Below are 15,635 nucleotides of genomic sequence, written 5' to 3' on the forward strand. Positions count from 1 at the left end.
TACCCTTAACAATTCGTGACGTCTCCACAAAGCGGGGAAGATGACACGGTGGCGGTATTAGATAGTAAATTGGAATTTCCGCCACTTGAAGTACTGGATCGAGTACCTTTGTCGCTCGATCGACCTTGTTCTTCACTCGATCGAGTGATATCTTCAGCATGGTTGCTCGATCGAGTAGTAGTGTCACTCGATCGACCGTCTTGGAGTTCTGCACCTCTCGATCGAGCACCATTTTCACTCGATCGAGTCACTGGGCGATTAGAACCGCTCGATCGAGTAGAAGAGTCACTCGATCGAGTGGTTACAGCACACGCAGCAAGTATTTCCTGCAGGAACTCGTCTAGATCATCATCTGAGTCATCATCAGCTGTCAACACCTCATTTTCTTCATGAATAAGGTCATTTTGAAAATTCATCGCACTGGCTGGATCGCAAATTGGAAGAAACTTGGCTTGATCCGTCGCGTGTGTCAACTGCGCGACTTGCTCTTTCAACTCCGATATAACCGTATCAGATTTCGGTGACATACTCATCATAATGGATTACAACTCGGCAATTTCTTCTCTTGCAGAGGGAGAGACCGGTTGTGGTACTGGCGTAGAAGGGGTAGAAACGCTCTTTATCTCTTCATATAGCTGAGAAAAAGGAACCCCTTGCTTGTACTTCTTGTAAGCAAGGGCGCGCTCTATACTTGCTACACATTCATAAAGGTCATGTCCTTCCTCGCCACATCTACCACACGGCTCTGTATGCTCTGTAATCGTAGGCATTTTGCAAATAGACTTCCGAGGCAAAAGTTAACTGCGGTGATCAAACTTAAAAAAAAAAAAATGAGATCGGTCTCAAGGAATAAATTCCCTGAGACGAGAGACAAACTTAATTAAAGGAACAAATATGCGCCACCTCCCCGGCAACGGCGCCAAAATTTGACACGTCTGTCGCGTACCTGTCAAAAATAACCAACTGGTTCTAACTAATATAGCTAGGGAAGTCGGGTCGAATCCACAGAGAGGTAGGAATTTGTCGGCTAAACTTAAGTCTGTCTAAGTAACCAATTTGGGGGTTTATAAAATGTGATTTCTAAACTAAGAGAATAAGGAAAAGAGAAATAAAAGGAAGGAGTTTAACAGATAAAGGAGAATAGCTAAGACAAACGGTTCACCATAATCATCTGGTCGAGTAATCTAGGTCCCAGGTCAATGCAGTACGGTCTAAGGGGTAGCGAACGTCACCTTTCGGTCCTTAATTCACCCTAAAGTGTAAACAGTTTAACTTTCGCCCTCATTGCAATACTCTATTGTTCGCTACTAGTCTCGCCTCTTCCAACCTTTCGGTCTAGGTCAAGGTCCACTAAGAATAAGGGTCTAATTGCGTCGACTCAATTAGGCAATTACAATTATTTGTAGCACTTAAACAACAAAGACGGTACCAACATCAACCTAGTAAATCGATTACTCTCCCTTCATATTATGGATCCCCTATAGTCTTAGCATAGGAAATTAGCTACTCATAGTCGTTGGATTAACAATTACAATAACCAAATAATTAAAACTAAGCATGATGAACAAACTATTAAGAGACTAATTGAACGATTATGAAGCAAAGAGAAAAAGGATTTAAAAACAGTAAATACGATTAAGAATTAGATTGATAATATCGAATCCGAGTCACAAATGTAGAGAATAAAAATCCAAAGAACAGTGATAGAAGTAGCAGTCCAAAATGTACGTCGTCAAAAGAGATCGGAGTAACGTGATGTTCCCCTCAGTCTTATACTAGAAAATCGTCTTAAACCTAATCTATGGACTAATTACAAAAGCCCATAAAAGATTAGGCGGAAATAAACTAGAAGCACACGAAAACCCCTCGATCGAGTAGAAAGATTACTCGATCGAACGCAAGTCACTCGATCGAGCTAGAACAACCTCTCGATCGAGCACTGCTTGCAGAACTTCCTCGATCGACTCCTTAAACTGGTCGATCGACCAATCTTGAGTGCGTAGAGCATTCGATCGAGCAGGACACCACTCGATCGAGCTATGTAGGCATGTTAGGAATTGAATTGCTTTCCAAACTCAGCTCATACGTCTTCCAATTGTTACATTTCCAAGCTCCAGCTCCTTCTTTCCATGAATGCGTGCAATTGGGACAGTTAAGGCTCGATTTAGCTCCTCTTTGGTCAATTCCTGCAAATTACAATAAACGGACCAAATTAGAATATTCGGGGGCATTTGTAGCCAGATGCTACATAAAAAGCATAGAAATACGTGCTGAAATAGGCTAAAAAGACTATACATTAGGCACGTATCATGTGTCATACTTGCCTTTGATTGTGCAATCCCTTGCCAAGACAAGTTAAAACGCCCATCGTTATGTCAAATAGGAATCCCTTGGGTGCCATCAATCGCCAACCAGAAACTCAAGAAGCCGATCAATCTGCATCCACCATGACTTCTACTGAAACCAACAACATGGTCCTTCGACTCCTAGCCACCGTGGAAAACTTGAGCACTCGTCTCTCCCAGGTTGAGGACAAAATGATAACCGGGAATTTTCCCTCTTCTGATATTGATCAAAGGGTTAACCTTCTTGAAAGTCGACTACTTGCCAATGACAAAATCAACCCTAGTTGGAGAGCTACCAAAACCACCGAAGCCAATTCCTTAGGTGCTCCACTAACCAAAAACAGACGACCTCATAGGTCCTTCCCTGATTTGGGTATGCCTTATGCCATAGCCTTGGAAAGGCTAATCTCCATAGGAAAGCTCAAACCGATTGGACCAACTCAAAACCCTCTACTAAACAAGCGAGGACGTAAATGCGACGGAAAACTGTTTTGTCAATATCGCCAAGGTCGTGGACATGATACTGAAATGTGTCTCCCCCTAAAAGGTGTCATCAATGATATGATTGAAAATGGCGAATTACCACAACCTCCCTCAAAAAACAACAAAACAACCCTTAAGAAAACCTTATTGAGCACAGTCAGGAACCTTTCCTAAACTGCTCTCACCTCATCTCTCCTGACGATGAGAAAATTCATGCAATTGACGAAGATGGCATACAAAGTGCTATAATGATGCTCTAAGTCTCCATCAACAAAATATTCTCAAAGCTGCAAGTTGCTATCGATGACTTGAACACTCGAGTAGCTAATTTGGATAAATGGTTGGGTAATACCGAAAACAAACCTGACCATCAAGGAAACCAACCCTTGGTTCACCAACCAACAGCTGTTGAAAATAAGGAATCATCAAATGGTTCACACACCCATGAACCCACCAATAAGAACATGAAACTGCCTCGCCAAATACCCTTTTCAAAATGCCAAGCAACATCCCAAAAACTTCCCATTGACAATGACCAAATCCTGTTTCCGCCCAGGATTGACAAAAACAAAAACAAAACTCACAAAAACATCCCAAAAAACGCCAATGTTGGAACCATGGGAAAACATCAAAGGGTATTCAGAGATCTGGGAATAACATATGGCACCGCTTTGGGGATACTTGCTTCAGAAAGAATGTTGCAACCCATTGGTCCGACTCTAGACCCACCAGAACACAGGAGAAACCGATTCTGGGATGGTAATGCTTATTGCCAATACCATCAAGGCAAGGGCCATGACACCGAAACTTGTTTCAAACTCAAGCATGTTATTCAAGATATGATCGAAGCTCGCAAAATCATAGTTGCACCTCGTAGTCAAGACAATCCTCCTGGATGTCTCAAGTCAAACAACAAGTTTAAACGTTCTCAAAGGACATTAACCAACCTAAACACAACCTATGCCGCAGCTCTTCAAAAGCTTGTGACTAAAGGGAAGCTACAACCAATCGGGCCAACTCTGGATCCGCCTGAATGTTGGAAAACCCGTTTCTGAGACGGCAGTGCCTATTGCCAATATCATCAAGGAAAAGGTCATGACACTGAAACATGCTTCAAATAAAAACATGTTATACAAGATATGATCGACAACCATGAACTAATAGCTTCATCCCTACGCCAACCAAGTTATGAAAGCAACCCTAATGAATATTTTATTCTGCAAGGAGATGAAAGCCTCACGAACTATTGTCCCCATATCGTCCCCAACAACGAGAGTGAAGTGCTCAAGTGGGTCAATGCTCAGGAACAAACATTCAAGCCGCTGGATGCTGCGAAGGATATCTTCGAGGAGGAAAATGTTGATTAGGAGTCCGTATCTATGATTCAGTCCGAGTCCGAGTCTTAGGCTTTCTCATATCTATCCTAATGTCTGTTCTTTTATTCCTAAGTGACAAACTGGGGGCTGTCCCCATGAGTCACATGTATTCATCGAGTCTGTGCTAACCTCTTATTTATCTAAATAAAAGCACGATTTCAAACTATCATATATTCTCCCCTTTACCAGTTCCCGTTGATAACGAGAATTGATTTCAGAATTGGTTTAAAACAAACAAACATGTTCCAATTCAACGTGAGTACACTCGAGTGACGTTCCGTACCGAGTAAGCAAAGGACCTGAAACTCCGCGTCCATTTCTTTACCTATTCCATGTCTGTTAATAGAAACCTTTCATTAGTACCCAATCTAGAACGAGCTCTTATCAAAGGGATTCTATGACGAACCCAGATAACAAACCAAGAACATCTCCTTGTTCATGATCAATGACGGAAGGCAAGCCCATTTCCCATAAAACATCCCATCACCAAGTATCAACCTCTAACCAACGGGTACATCACCGTCTGCACCTTCATCATCCTCGAACGAAGGACAATAAAGAACCAATAGATCCAAGCCAAAATAAAAACGAAATAGCGAAATTCAAATTCGTATTTTCCCAGAATTTCAAATGACGGAATTAAAAACCGTCACTTTTCAAGAAAATGAAATGGCGGAATTCAAAATTCGTTATTTTCACAAATTTCAAATGACGGAAATAAAAACCGTCATTTTAAAATCAAAAACCAGATAGTGAAATTCAAATTCGCTATTTTCACAAATTTCAAATGACGGAAATAAAAACCGTCATTTTCAAATCAAAAACGAGATAGTGAAATTCAAATTCGTTATTTTCTCAAATTTCAAATGACGGAAATAAAAACCGTCATTTTCAAATCAAAAACGAGATAGTGAAATTCAAATTCGTTATTTTCTCAAATTTCAAATGACGGAAATAAAAACCGTCATTTTCAAATCAAAAACGAGATAGTGAAATTCAAATTCGTTATTTTCTCAAATTTCAAATGACGGAAATAAAAACCGTCATTTTCAAATCAAAAACACGATAGTGAAATTCAAATTCGTTATTTTCTCAAATTTCAAATGACGGAAATAAAAACCGTCATTTTCAAATCAAAAACGAGATAGTGAAATTCAAATTCGTTATTTTCTCAAATTTCAAATGACGGAAATAAAAACCGTCATTTTCAAATCAAAAACGAGATAGTGAAATTCAAATTCGTTATTTTCTCAAATTTCAAATAACGGAAATAAAAACCGTCATTTTCAAATCAAAAACACGATAGTGAAATTCAAATTCGTTATTTTCTCAAATTTCAAATGACGGAAATAAAAACCGTCATTTTCAAATCAAAAACACGATAGTGAAATTCAAATTCGCTATTTTCACAAATTTCAAATGACGGAAATAAAAACCGTCATTTTCAAATCAAAAACAAGATAGTGAAATTCAAATTCACTATTTTCACCAATTTCAAACGACGGAATTAAAAACCGTCACTTTTCAAACACAAAATCCTGGACCAATGATTCCAAAAAACCAAGTCCAGGACTAACAAGTCCAAAGCCCAGGACCAATAAGTCCAAAACACCAAGTCCAGGACCAACAAGTCCAAAGCCCAGGACCCATGAGTCCAACACACAAAATCCCGGACCAATGAGTCCAAAACACGAAGTCCAGGACCAACAAGTCCAAAGCCCAGGACCAATAAGTCCAAAACACTAAGTCCAGAACCAACAAGTCCAAAGCCCAGGACCAATAAGTCCAAAACACCAAGTCCAGGATCAAGAAGTCCAAAGCCTAGGACCAATAAGCCAAAAACACCAAGTCGAGGACCAATAAGTCCAAAGCCCAGGACCAATAAGCCCAAAACACCAAGTCCAGGACCAACAAGTCCAAAGCCTAGGACCAATAAGCCCAAAACACCAAGTCTAGGACCAATAAGTCCAAAGTGTTGGAGTTAGTGTCCTCCACAATAGTGCGTTAACATATTAAATCTCATTAATGGAATATCATCAGATATTTATTTATTTGATCCTCGTCAGTTGATTAACGTAAATCGATAACGGTTGGCTGACTAGAGTTTGACGTTATTGTCGTGAGACGGCGTTGATCAACTGACCCCTTTCGGTCACACTTATAGGAACGAACCCCAATTGTTAACTAATTAATTGTATGAGATACAATTTATTTAGTCCCTTAATTTAAAGACTAAAAAGTTACTCGATTATTTTTAGAGAGATTTCGAGTTGGGAACTCGAGGAGTGGCAGTTATTATTTAATTATGTGATAATTGAATAATAAATTTTGGGAAACGGGTTTTAGTTAATTAACTATTAACTATTAATTTACTAAAATTGTACTAATTGATTAATGTGATTAATATTAGTACGTAAATAATATGTGTAGTGGCACACGTATATTTACGGAGTGAATTGGACGAATTAATTATGGAAGTATTTAAACATGAAACGATGTTTAAAATAAAAATTACACGGATTTGTGCGATAAATATAAGAACCAACATGGACCCGTAAATGGGCAAGTGGACCGTGTAAAATAAGAGTAGTGGATGATTACTCACATAATCATTTCACCTTATTTTGTATACTACCATAATTTATCTTATATAAGATTTTGCATGTGATGTAAGATGAAAAATATAAGACAAAATTTGTCCACTACCACACTCCATCTCACCCGCCACTTTTCCCTTCTTTATACTCCATCCATTGTTCATTTTTCTACACTACCTCACTTTACATTTTGCATGTGAACATTTTTGTACATCTCTCTAAAAATAATTATTCATTACTACTAAGATTGTTAGTATACATAAATTTTATTACTAAGACTTGTTAGTAATATTATAAATAATATCAAGGGTTCAATATTAACAAGTTCTAGTTCAATACTTGTTATTATTTTTGGGTAAGTTCTTGGGTGCAACAAGAAGGAGATCTTCTCCTTGAAGATTAGTAAGGAGGATCATCCATTTGGAATAAGCTCAAGAACAAGCTAGTAAGGTGAACTAGTTTGTGCCCTTTTTACCACAAAATCAATGTAAGAAAATTGTTTTTCCTTCTACTTTCATTTTTATGCTTTCATATTAGCATGCATGTTACATAGATCACCTAAATGACAAATTATGAGATAATTTAATTTTTTATTAGAGAGTCTAATATGGATCTATGATCTTTCAAGTGGTATCAGAGCTTAGGCTTGTAATTTGCATGTTGATTTTAAGCATTTTAAATAATTATGAGATAATTTATAAAAACTCAAAAATTGTGTTAGAAGAGGTTTTAGCACGAAATTTTTGGGACATGCATACCTACTGATCTCAAAAGGTTTGTGGTATTTTTGGGTGATTTTTGAAGTTATTTTGCTATTTTTAATGATTTTTGATAGAAAACCGAGTCAAAATGCCGTATTTTAGTTAAAAATTGACTAAAAATAGTTAAAAGTTGATTCGGTGCATGGATTTTTTATGGTATTTCATGCATGTTTTCTACTTATTGTATGCAAAAAGTTGAAGGTTGGTTCGAATTTTTTGCATGTTTATTGATTTTATGAGATAAAAGTCGATAAAATTGAAATTAATTAATCATAATTTCGAAACATTTGATTCTGCCCATGATAAATTTATGTACATTTAAAAATATTATTTAAATGTTAAAAGTGATTTTGCATGTGTCTTTTCACTTTGTTTTGATGTTTATTGGTTTTAGTGGTTAAAAACCGATAAATATCGATCTTTTTCTTCATAAACTTTATCCGGAATTTTTGGGCAATTTTTCTGACATTTTGGTATTCTTGGGAGTGTTACAGAATATTAAAAATTTTTGTTTCAATTTTTTGGGTAATTTTTCAATTATTTTGGATTTTTACTTAAATATTATGATTTTATCGATTAAATTAGCAAAATATCACCAAATCAAACTAATTATTTATCATAAAATTAGTTAGGACTAATTTTGAGGTTCAAAACAGTTTGGACAATTAGTTTGGACTTAAATGAGATTTAAGAGTTGATTATTGATTTTTACATGTTAAAAATCGATTAAATCCACAAAAACCGAGATGGATACCAACGAATGATAGATAGGGCGATTTTGGCATCATTTTTAAAGCATTTTAAGCATATTTATTTAAGTTGAATGAATGATTGTCATTTATTTAAAGTATTTATCTTGTTGTACCTAGTATGGCCTAGTTAATTTTAATCGTTATTACCAGAAATGAATGGGAATTTCGATTTGTTTGTAATTAAATACGATCTCGTATTGTCGGTTTGTAATTAATTAATAGTTTTATTTATTTTATTAATTAATGTATAATAGGAATAGCTATGTAAATTTAATTGTAATAGTTATTTTTACCGGCGTTTCCAAAAGACGGATTACAACGAGACGGAGTCTATTTTTGGAAGGTGTTCCAAATCCCATAAGGAAGAGCCACTTATGGAATGAAGAGGCAAGGGACCAAGGAGTTGGTTTCCAAAATATAATAGACTAGTTTTTATTAACTAGGTGGCCATACTAGGATTTATTCATATGCTTACATGTTTGCTTGTTTTATTTTCGCGCATGCCAAAATCGCCATTCACATGCATTTTTTTTTTCGCGGTTGTCAATTCACGTCATTTACATTCACCGAATTAATTCACTTCTAAGGAATTTATGACTAAATTGACAAGATCTCTCACATAACTAAAATTGAGATTAGCCTTACCAATTAGTAACACCTATGAATCTCTTGTTCATTAGAGCCACGCTCGCCCAAGCGGGGTGTTCTCTTTTTACCTTGGGTAAGTAGGGTGGTAAACGGTTATCACACGCTAAAATTGGTTGGACTCAACGGGATATAAGACGGTCTTGTGTTCCGGGGCTAGTAGATGAATTTGAGGAAATTCGTCGACCAAGAGTTCTAGAGGTAGAATTAGTCAACGTGACTTACCGAATTTACGCAATTATGGGATGTTTCGCCCAAGCGATGCTCATTTTTGTTTAATATTTGGGTCTTGGAATCATTTATATAATTTAGTGGGAGGTCATTATATAAATGCTAAAACTTGCTAAACATGTTTTTACATGTAATTTTTTAAAACAATGAATGTTAATTTTTCCTTTTTGTTGTAGTATTTTAATTCGCAATGGCAACTTCATCAACTCCATCGACTACTTCACTAGGCAAAGATTCATGGCTAAGGTCCGTAATGGACAAATGTATTTTAAAAGATGACGGTAGTAACTTTCTGAATGGGAATCCAACATCAAAAGTGCCGCGTTGTCCGACAATGTGCTCACTTACTTGACCGATGCTCCTCCAATCGAGCCCGGTGCAAGAGCTTCATCGGCGGTGCGGACCGCCTATGATGACTATGTGAGGATGTTGAATGATATCAAGAATGTGTTGATATGGTCAATATCCCCAAAGCTCAAGCTATCTTGCATTTCTTTAAATGCGTACGAGATATTCACTCGTATGATCACTATGTTTTCACAAACACCTAAAGTCCGTCAATACGATGCGGCGGCACGCTTCTTTGAAGCTAAGCTTGAGAGGGGCCAAAAGGTTGGTCCCCATGTACTCAAAATGGTCGAATATGTTGACATCCTAGAGCGTCTAGGGTGTAAGATTCCTAAGACTCTTGTGGTGGATCGTATCCTCCACTCACTCCCCACCAAGTTTGCCCACTTTAGGGTAAACTACAACACGAATGGCATGGATAAGAGTTACCATGAAATTCATGCACTCCTCACCCAAGCGGAGAGGGATTTGGAGGCTAGTGGGAGTGAAAAAGGAGATGTTTTAACCATGAAGTTAAAGAACATGTCCCTTGGAGTCAAGAAAGGAAAAGGGAAGGAAAAGTCCCAATTCAAGAAATCGTCAAAGAAAAATGACAAGGGAAAGGGGAAGGCCGTTGAGAATGGCAATCCCAAGGCAAAAACTGTCAAGCTCTCCGAGGCCGAATGTTTCCATTGTAATGGGAAGGGGCATTATAGGAGGAGTTGTCCCAAATACTTGGAGGATCTCAAGGAAGGGCGTGTGACGCCTATTGGTATGATTTCCTCTCTCTATGTGATAGACGTTAATTATGCTTGTACTTCCACTTGGGTACTTGATACCAGATGTGGCTCTCACCTTTGTAAGCATTTGCATGGTTTAAGGGACGTGCAAGCACTAGCAAAAGGTGATGTGGATCTCCGCATGGGCAATGGAGCTAGAGTAGTCGCCGTTTCCGTGGGGACCTTGTTGGAATATATGTCCTCCGACAATAATGCGATCACAATTGTCGATCATATTGATCACATATTTAAATCTCATACCAAGAATACGAAAGGGATGATACATTACATATATAGTCAACTGGTCCACACATATCGGTAATGATTGGCTGGCTAGAGTTTGACATTCTTTTGTCGTGCGACGGTGGTGATCAGTTGATCCCTTAAGGTCACAGCTAAAGGACGATTCCCTTAATTGAAAAGGTTAATTAATTGTATACCGATACAGATTAATTAATTCCTTAAAATTGAACAAATTATTATCATAAGAGAGAAAATGACATCTTATTCTAATGTGATTAAATGAGATTTTATTTAGTAATTTAAGAAGTTATATTACTAAAATTAATCGGTGTTTGCGAAACACGCGAGATGAGAATGATAAGTCAGTTATAATTACAAGATGTTGTGAATTATACGAACTAGTAATTAAATGACCATTTTATGAGAAAGTAATTTTAAATTACTAGTCAATTTGTTAAATATGATTTATTTAATTTGTAAATGATATTTAGTTTGTTAAATATGCATTTTAAATTAAAACATGACATAAGACATGTCACATGTCGCATGACATACAATTGTACAATTGACAAAAATAAAATGGACTCCATATTACACTATTGAAACCGAAAATTGGGTGGCTATTTTAGTAGTTTTGTCTTATTCATTTGTCTTGTTCATTTGTCTATGACAATTGATAGTGACTTGACTATGCAAAAGACTTACACATTTTTTGTCTTGTGAAGACAAAATGGAAAAATAAAAGAGCCTATTACTTCCCCCACCCAACCGGTTTTCACACCCACCATTGAGAGTTTTTCCTCTCAATTTTTATTCTTCTCATGTTTAAACAAAAGATATACTTCTCTCTCTTGTTCTTCATAAAAGTCCCTTTTATGAATCTAATTTGTTCATATCAATCACTAATAATACTAAAAGTAGTATGTGAGTATTAGTAATCGATTTTAAGGTAAACCCCATTACAAATATCTAGTACATGTTAGTTTGTGGGATTAAGGGATAGTCTTGGGTGCTACTAATTGGAGGGCTTCTATTTTGAAGTCATGAATGTTCATCCAATATTGGAAAGCTCAAGAACTAACAAGAAGGAGATCTTGTTGGTGCCCATTTGACCGAAATTTAATTGGTGAGAAATTGATTTTCTTATCTCTTTTTGTTTTAGTTTGCATGCATAAGATTTATAATTACTTTTATGACTAAATTAATTAAAACATATATGAATATGTTAAGTAATGAGATATAGATTTCTAACAAGCGGTATCAAGAGCCTTTGGTTGTTTGCATGCAAATCGGTTATTGTTTTTCCGAGTTATATGATTAACAAACAAAACTTATAAATTTGTGTTTATTATGAAATATCACGAAATTTATTATGCATGTTAAAGTTTCTGGTCCTAAAATGTTTTAGGATATTTTGGTTTAATTTATGGATTTTATTGTTCATTTTATATAATATTGGCATTAAAATGTGATTTTTATGATAAAAATGTCATTTTTGGACGAAAATTAGCTAAACATCGAATTTTCAGGTGATTTTTGGATATGTTTTCACATATATTATTTTTAGATGATCTGGAAATATTTAGAATTTTTTGAGTTCTTATGCTGGAAATATGGATTTTTCATGATAAAAATCGAATTTATATGAAAAATAGGTTAATATGAGATAAATTTCGAATCTGGTCATAGAAATTTAGTATGTTGTCACATGCAATTTTACAAGATGTGTGTAAAATAATTGGCTATAATGAAGTCCTTATGCATGATTTATGAATTTTTGATGAAAAATAGCATAAATAGTGACTTAATTAGAGAATAATTGCTAAAACGTACTTCATGACTAAGGAAAAACGTCACATGTTGAATTTTATTATCTTTTTCAGATCTAAAAGTGAAAAGTTGATAAATATAATTTTTCTTATATTTTTATGACAATATTTGATAAAACCGATAAACCGCAACATAGTTTCTCCGATAAATTTTTCGAAATTTTAACCTAAGTATTTTTTTTGAACATTATGAGTGTCATGGTATTTTTCCAGAATGTTCATGAGTTTAAATTTTGAATTTTGAATTTATTTGAAAATTTTGTGATTTATTTGAAGTTTATGGCTTTATTTTGTAATTTTAAGTCAATTAATGAACAATTTTAAGAAATATAAGTTAATTATAGTCACATAGTTAGTGGAGACTAATTTTGAGTCCTAAGTTGGTTAGGGTAATTAACTTGTGCATAAATATGATTTTATGTAATTAATTGTGATTTTAAAATGTTGAATCACGCAAATCCGTAAAAACCGATTAATATACGATATTGGCTCCTTAAAGGCGATTTAGCATAAAATTGGGCATGTTCATACATATTATAATGCTGCATTTTATTTATGATTGTCATAATTTTATTTTATGTAATTTTTGAATTATGTAATTTTACTTAGTATGGCCTTAGTTTTTAATTGGTATTACCCGAAATGTATGGGAATATCGATTCGGTTGTAATTTATTGTGATCTCGTATCACCGTTTTTTAATTTAATAGATTTATTTTATTTTAATTACAAATGTATAATAGGAAATTATGTAATTTGTTATGTAATTTATTTATTTATTCCGGAGTTCCTTGAAGACGGTGTCACTCAAGGAAGACGATACATAAAGACGGTGTTACCTCGAGATGCGTGCCAAGAACCGAAGTTCAAGGGACCAACGGAGTTGGTTTCCGAATATGTAATAGTTAATTAGATTTTCTATTTTAGGAAGGCCATACTAGGATTTATTTTATGTTTTGCATTTTATTTATATGTCGCATGCATCGCTAAATCGCCATAACTAAAACATGCATTGTCATTTTAATCGAGTTTATCGACCGTGTCAATTACAATTATCGTAGTTCACCGCTTTAGTTCACTTAAAATGTGATAGATAATAAATTGACATGACCTCTCACTAAAAAATAATCAATTGAGACTTAGCCTTACCAAAAATTAGAAACCATGAAGTACTAGTTTCGCAAGGGAGTTGAGCCGGCTTTACCGTAAGACAAACCTTGTTACGTTCGTGAAGTGGGTGATAAATATCTATCCACCGAATTCATGTTGATGAGGGATGAATCGGCCCTACCGTGCCCAAGTTGATGTGGATTTGGATCATGGACACATTTATTTGAAATTTGGATTGAGCTCAACGGAAGTATTCGTGACCGTAGTCGCATGTGTTCCGGGCTAAAGATAAATGTTAATGTAATTTTATCGACCAAGAGTTCTAAAAGTAGAATCGATTAAAGTGTTAATCTACCGAGTTATATTGATAAGGGATGAATCGGCCCTACCGTGCCCAAGTTAATATGAATTTGGATCTTGGAATCATTTATCATAGTTGGGTAGAGGTCACTATGTAAATGCTTTACTTGTTATTTACAAGTATTAATAAAACGATAAATGTTAAGTTTTCCACTATTCCGTTATCATATTGTTCTATTTCTTTACCACAATTCATATACGATATCATTTCGATTCTAGTTCAAATCTCCATTATAACATCGTAACTAAAGACAAAATATGAATTTGCTTCTAAAACCTCAAATGAACCATTGCTAAGGATCTCTTGTAAAGAGTATAGATAAAAGTTATTCATTATCAAACAGGTTTTTGATTCTTGACTAACACATCTACTTACAATGGATTGTTATTCATATACTTAATTGAATTAAGTACCTTGAAGCGACAAATTGTTTTGGTAACTAGCTTTGTCAGAATTCGTAATTGACCAAAATAACGCAACCACTTCAATGAAAGTTTTAAGACTAAAACGAACAAATGAAGAGTAATCTTCATGAATTCAATTTTGCTTCTCAAAGCAAAGACTCATTGAAAAGAGTGGGAGCATTCTCTTAAACCGTTAAGAAAAGGACGAGGTTCAAGAAGTGAAGATTATAATGGAATTGATACAAGGTAATGTTAAAAGTAACGTTATTGAGAATGGCGATACTAAACCTATCAATCCCGACCGATAAAGTTTCCACTGTCTTAAATGTTGGACACTAGAAAGGAAACTACCTCATATTATTGAAGAATCAACAAGTTAGTTGTGGGACATCTAATGGGACCTTCTTCTTTAAATGTTTATTTGATTAAACATAAATTTTGCTAGTACTACTTCGTCAATATTAGAAACCGGTGGTGGTTTTCATCATTATGTTTGATACATAGGATGATTAGAATATGACGACTAACAACAATGAAGTCGAGAGATAGAGTCATTGTGTACTAAATCTAGTTTTCGGGTTTGGAGTTGTACTTAATTGTGACTATTAAGTACATAAACTCTAAATAAGAATACAAACTTGTTAAGATACAAAAGAGGTTTCACTTTTGTGACCCTATACACCACGATTTGATGTATGGCTAGCCCATTATCAAGGTGATTATATTCTAAGCCAAACTAGAATGATATATCATGAAGATGATGCAAGACTTAAATTGGTAACCCAAGATTAAACCTTAAATTCTGGAATGATTAACGCAAAGAGTTATCGAGTACTCTTGAAACCATTAGATCTTATGGTATATGCGTATCTTGTATTCAAAGCAAGATGTCTCGTGCCTTTTGGTTAAAAAGGAGATCGAGGTTGTAAATCAATGATTCAAAAGAGGTTTGATCATTTTCTTTTACCAAAGATCTAGGTTAATACTAATGTGTTCACTTAATAATGTAAATAGATAAATATTTGAAGAAATTCAAAGAGTTCAAGGGATCACGATTTAATCGTGATGGGATTATCAAAGTAAAGACTTTGATATAAGCCAAAAGAAATGTGATATAGTATCACAAGTTAATCTCTCTTAACACACATTATGGGATAATGTGTGGTTGGATAAGAATTCAAATGCTATTCGATATGGTTTGGACTTCAATCAAGTTACTTTGAGTTACTTGATCCTTTTGGGGATTTTATCATTTTGTCTAAATTATTTTCCCACTAAATCTAAAACGAATCATATGAGATATGAAATGGTAAAGTACCATATTTGTACGTTTACACAAGAAACAAATGCTCATTTTTCCCTTTCAATTATCACGAGTACGACGGGTTTGCGG

The sequence above is a fragment of the Silene latifolia genome, chromosome 11 (assembly GCF_048544455.1).
Source record: "Silene latifolia isolate original U9 population chromosome 11, ASM4854445v1, whole genome shotgun sequence".
Taxonomy (NCBI): domain Eukaryota; kingdom Viridiplantae; phylum Streptophyta; class Magnoliopsida; order Caryophyllales; family Caryophyllaceae; genus Silene; species Silene latifolia.